The sequence below is a fragment of the Primulina eburnea genome, chromosome 17 (assembly GCF_022965805.1).
Source record: "Primulina eburnea isolate SZY01 chromosome 17, ASM2296580v1, whole genome shotgun sequence".
Taxonomy (NCBI): domain Eukaryota; kingdom Viridiplantae; phylum Streptophyta; class Magnoliopsida; order Lamiales; family Gesneriaceae; genus Primulina; species Primulina eburnea.
This window is the reverse complement of record NC_133117.1, coordinates 5,698,336-5,704,705: the sequence shown is the minus strand read 5'-3', so window position 1 is coordinate 5,704,705 and position 6,370 is coordinate 5,698,336. Positions and strand designations below refer to the sequence as shown.

The following is a 6,370-nucleotide window of genomic DNA, read 5'->3' as shown; positions in this document are numbered from 1 at the left end:
TGTTTTGATTTTGTCAATCACCAAAACTTTAAATGTAATAATGATTTCTTAATTAACATCTACATTGCTCGAGTATTTTCTTCCAGAAAAACATTTCAAAACCATCATGCCTGAAAAATTGTAGCTAAAAAAAATATCATTAAAAATATTAATTTAACAATCAATTTTATTAAATATGTAGTATCTATCACCCAAATAATTTCATGTGATCTAAGTGGATTTTTCTTAAATTTTCGAGCGTTACATTTTCCCCTCAATAACAATGGATAAAAATCGTTTTATTTAGACATTGTAAAATAGATATTAGTACTAATGGGTAGACCATTAAGAGAATGGGTAGTCCAGTCCAACCAGCTTCTATCGGCATGTCTATTAACTACGGGTTCAATTTAACCTGACGGCAGTACCCTCACGATAAATTTAATGACCACAATTTCATAAAAAAGAAAAGTTATTATATGAGGTCAATCACGAATCTCACATATTTAGACAAATAATGACCACTTGATTTAGTGAAGGCAAGACCCCTACTGTAAGTTATCGTTAACCTATCATTGGGAATTCTGACTAAAATATTTATTTTCCCTTTTTTCTTTAATATTCAAAGTCTCAGTTAATGAATGTTGCGACGGGTAAAAAAAAACTGACAAGAAATTTGAGTAGATAAAATATGTATATATACGAAAAAACAAAATGATATGGTCTTGATTAACCTCAAATTAATATTATTCAAGAATATTATCCGATCTTATATCAATAATATTCAGGATTAATATTGAAAAATGTTTACATCAATATTTTTAATTAAATATAAACTTATCTTACATTAATATTCTTTAAAAATACCAACTCTTAGATTTTGAATTTTTTATCAATATTATTCAGAAATATCGATAAATCTTTGATCATATATCGGTTTAATATTGACTAATCTTAAATTTTGATAGATATTATTTACAACTATCAATAAATTGTAGCTCTTATAACATTATTTTCCTGGATATTGATAAATATTCATATTGAATCAATATTTTATGGAAATATTTACAAATCTTACATCTTAGATCAATATTTTACAAGTATTGATTTATCTTAAATTTCATATCAATATTTATCGGAAATATATGTTGACAAATATTTGACCTTGGATCCATATTTTTCACGACAATAACAAATGCTATATATTAAATCAACATTTTTCAATAATATTGATAAATATTAGATTTTAGGTAAATATTCTTTTGAAAGCATTAATAGATCCTAAATCTTAGGGCACCCACATTGGTGCATTAATGGGTGATTATTAACACCCATTAATATTCATGCACCAATGTGGGTGCATGAATTATTAATCTTGGCTGCCATGTCAGCCAAGAAATTCATCAGAATGAACGGCATTATTTCGCAAATAGCGACGGTTTTTCGTAAACCGTCGCAAATTGAAAAACGTCGCTACTTGGGACGATTTTCTCAAAACCTGTCGCTATTGAAATTAAGTTATTTTAAAAATAATAATATTATTTATTTTTAATAATATTTGTTGTAAAATTTTAACAAAATTAGAAAGATACCGAATTAATTAAAATTAAAAAAAATGAGTAAGTGGAAAGTGGGACCCATAAATAATGAAAGTTGATATTAAATGAATGTGAGTGTTTGTTAATAATGGGAAAGTGTTAATGTAATGAATATGTGGCTCGTGGACTCCATAATTTTTTAGGAGATGGAAAGTTAATAACATAGATTAATGTAGACGGATGCAGATGCCCTTATATCACAAATTTAGTTAGATTATCTATACCATTATATAAAGAATCAATCACCTAGAGGACATCATATTTTGTTTCCGAAATTGCTCTTACACAACATTTTTTCTCAAAATAGCCACAACTTATTTTCAGTATTACACATCTCAAATTGCACTATGATCTCTAACTAATTTCTATCAATTATTATTAAGTTAAACATAAAATTAAGCATTTAATAAAAAAATCTTATTTAAATTATGATTATAATTTTATACACACAATGTGTGCATAATTTACTAGTTAAAATAAAAGATTAAACAGTAAAATATATATGTAATGGAAAAATTGAAATTAAATATAATTGTTTACATCGAATATACACAAAATATAGCAGAAGACTAATTAAATCCTACTTTGTGTATAATCTCATTTGATATTACAGATTTATGCCATGAATTTCGCATCTATTTAAAGCCAAAAAACTTGCAATACCTTTACACAACTTAATTGGCATATCTAGAAGAACAATGACAAATAAAAAAATCTCATTGCTTCTAATTTTTTCAATCTTTCTTGCAGTCGCTACATGGAAATGTAATGCTCAAGGACCAGTAAGTTGCTATTGTTTGATAAAGATTTATTTCATTAAAATTATTGAATATGATATTACCATGTATATATATGCTGGTTCAATTAAAAATATATCAGATTGACAGATGCGTCGTGAAATCGCACAGGTGATAATTAATTAAAAAAAATCGGTTCAATTAATGATAATCCTAAAAATTAATATATCGATTCAATAAATGATTTTCAGTCATTTTCTAAACATCAGTTCTATTTTATTTTAATTATTTTTTGCTATATAACATCTCAATTGTGGATAATCCTAATAATTAATACAATATAAATTTTTATTTTCAGGCAAAGACATGGTGTGTGGCGACCTCCACTGCCCGGGACTATAATTTGCAAAAAATTATGGATATCGCATGTGGAGATATCGTAAATTGTTCCCCGATTGTTTCATTTTCCCAGTGCTATTATCCCAACACAGTGCGTAACCATGCATCATTCGTTCTCAATCTCTTATATCGTCGTCAGTACACCCATTGTTTGAGAGGAGTTGGTGTTATAGTTACACAAGATCCATGTAAAACAAATTTTCATTTCTTTCTCGATTTTTTCATTATTATTATCATTACTTACGTTGATGTTTTGCAGCATATGGAGGTTGTCATTACCCATAGCGTACATGAAGAAGAGTATGGACATCAAGAATAATTATGACTGATTTTGGATGAAATTGTATTTAATTTAAAATTTTCAATTATATATATATATAGGAAATGTTTATTTTCATGAATTCTTGCGTTTTTGCCATAACAACGTTCTTTAATTAAACTGAGACTTTGAATATGAAGGGGAAAATAAAGAAAAAAACCGACCAACTGTTAGTTTTATATTGATTCTTTTGAATTAGGCAAAAACTTGTGTGGGACGGTCTCACGGGTCGTATTTGTGAGACGGATCTCTTATTTGGATCACCCATGAAAAAGCATTACTTTTTAGGCAAAAACTTGTGTGAGATGGTCTCACGGGTCGTATCTGTGAGACGGATCTCTTATTTGGGTCACCCATGTAAAAGTATTACTTTTTATGCTAAAAGTATTATTTTTTATTGTGAATATGGGTAGGGTTGACCCGTCTCACAGATTATGATCCGTGAGACGGTCTCACATAAGACCTATTCTACTTTTTATGCTAAGAGTATTACTTTTTAGAGTGGGTCTCATGTGAGACCGTCTCACGGATCAGAATCCGTGAGACGGGTCAACCCTACCCATATTCACAATAAAAAGTAATACTCTTAGCATAAAAAGTAATACTTTTTCATTGGTGACCCAAATAAAAGATCCGTCTCACAAATACGACCCGTGAGATCGTCTCACACAAGTTTTTGCCTACTTTTTATTGTGATATGGGTAGGGTTGACCCGTCTCACGGAATATGACCCGTGAAACGGTCTCACATGAGACTCACTCTTTGAACTAATACATACAAATCGAATTTATTTTATTAACCTAACAAAATTTGTGATATGAAATTTCAGATATCAGATCTTTTAATATTTCAAAGAATATTGTCTAAAATCTAACATATATCTACGTTAATCTTGAATAATATTAATTTAAGATATAACATCTGTTGATGATTCTGAAATTAATGATCCAAAGTCAAAGATTTATCCGAAGAATAATTATGTAAAATTTAAGATATATCAATATTACATAATGATCTTCTGTCCAATCCATAACAAAAGGCGGGGCCCAATTAGGCCCAATCCAATAGCCGAAACGGACATGCGTGACGCACGTGATCCTTTTAAAAACAATGAACGAACCGAAACAACTCCTCATCCATTCATAGCCGTCTCCTGTTCTATGAATTCAGAGGTCTCCAGATCCAGTCGGCTCGCTCTTCGACGTCGCCGAATTTCACCTCGAAACCTCCTGGCCGTGGTGGTCGAGTAGTCTGTGAGGCGCAGGAGACGGCTGTCGTAGGTTAGGATTCTTCTCCCTCGAGTATTTCTGGTTGAATACAATGATTTACCATTGTTATGGATGAGGTTTACTTTTTGTGTGCATCGGTTACTTTGATATCGCTGAAAACTCAGTTGTTGTTATGTTCTAATGGATTCGAGAAGGAGTTTCCTTTATTTCAGTTCTACTAGGAACAAAATTGATATTTGATTGCGAAATTAATTCAGTATGAAGTTTTTAAACTACGATGATTTTAGCCGTTGGAGAATGGAGATTGGTAGATTCCTATGGCTTTGAAGCATGGTGATGACATATGTGGAGAATGAGAAAATGATTTTCTTATAGGCACCATGCATGAATGCTAGCTATTTGATTCTTGCTATTCACTTAAACCATTCAGTAATTTTGGTAGCTGTTTTCCTCCACGAGTTGTAATGAATGTGTTGACAGTGCTCGGATAAGTGTGATGCTGCTGTCATTTTGATATTCATCATTGTGGCTGATCCTCTTTTACAATAATTTTCTACATTTCTCAAAGTTTCAAGCAGCGACAAACAATACTAAATCCACACATTAAATACTCAAAACCAAAATTGCTACGACTTGGGGCGCAAAATGTAATCTTTTTTTTTTCAAAAAAATAAACCCTTTTTGATACGAATAGGTGGAAGTGAGAGAAGCTGAAGAGGACTGCCTGCGGCTGCGACCACCAGGAATGGCGGCGGAGGAGGAAGGCAGAGAAGACTCATATGAGTAGCAACGGAGGACGAAGAAAGGGCGTAACTTTGAACTGCGTAAGTGGGTTCTGTTGGCAGGTTTGCAGCAAGCAAGGTGGAAGAGATGCTTCAGTCCCAGCGCCACCTCCACTTCCGTGACAGCGCTTTGTTCAGCGTTTCCAAAATCCTAGTTATCTCTGCAGGCACATTGATATTTGATTTTCTGACCCGAATTCTGATTCATCCATGTTATTTTGATGTGATTAAATAGATCAGATAATGTGATGAATCTTTGCATTATGAGTTGATTTGTTCTTGAAATTATTAGAGTCGGTGTACTTTTGAAATCATGATAGTTCTATATTATGAACGTTTTTATATGCATGACCATATATTACGAAATTTCTATTAGCTATGGCCTCATTATAAACAATGTAATGTTTGGAATTTGATTACAAATATTCTATCACATAATCCTTCACAACATTTATTGCACAGTCGCTTCTTCCCATTAAAGAAACCTGCAGAATGATAAAACATATTATTTGCGCAATATTTTGATTCGTTGGCGTGGCAGGTTTCACAAGTATCAACTTGTGTGAATCTAACTATTCAAACGACGTAAATTCTAAAATCGATCATCAGTTCTAATATTTTAAAATAATATGGACCAAAATAAATAAAATTGATTGAAACGACAATAAAAATTTAAGAAAAAGTTAATATTAGTATATACCGAAAAACAAAACCAAAAGTTTCATACTTCATTAAGTATCAAATACAATTTGAGATAACAAACAATAAACAACCACCCTGTGAAACTTTTTGCCGGCATAAAACCTCCAATGAAATATTAATATATTGTTAAACCCTCAAGTTTTTTTAAAAGCTAAATACCACCTGTATTGCAAATTATTATGCTTTTTTTTTGGACATATTTCACATAAATTGACAATAATACTCAAGCTAATTAATAAAATACCATTATTTTAAACATTTACTTCCTCCACTTGGTAATTTATCTTTGTGTAGATATTTTTGGCTTTTGAAATAAACAAATGAAAACATTATGAATTACTAATATTATTAGTAATAAAAACTTAATTAAAAATAATAATATTGAAAAAATTAATGATGATGATAATAAAGTAAAAATATTTAATGGATAAAAATATTTTTTAAAAGTAAATTGCTAATACAAAATAAATAATAATGTTAGAAAAAAATCATAATTAGTATTGTCTAATATTTAATATTTTTACATTATTATTAGTTTATTTTTGCTAATTTAATTTTATTTTTTCACTCCTTTTAAATCGAGGGAAATATATAATTAATATTGCTAAGTATGGGTGTGCAAAAT

At 30.3% G+C, this 6,370-nt stretch overlaps 1 long non-coding RNA gene across 1 annotated transcript; it reads left to right on the top strand.

The window, feature by feature from the left end:
• The first annotated feature begins 4,169 nt into the window (after positions 1-4,169).
• LOC140818633 (uncharacterized) lies at positions 4,170-5,387 on the top strand. Its single transcript, XR_012115019.1, has 2 exons — positions 4,170-4,312; positions 4,956-5,387. It is a non-coding gene; the product is annotated as an uncharacterized lncRNA (long non-coding RNA).
• Positions 5,388-6,370: the final 983 nt, after the last annotated feature.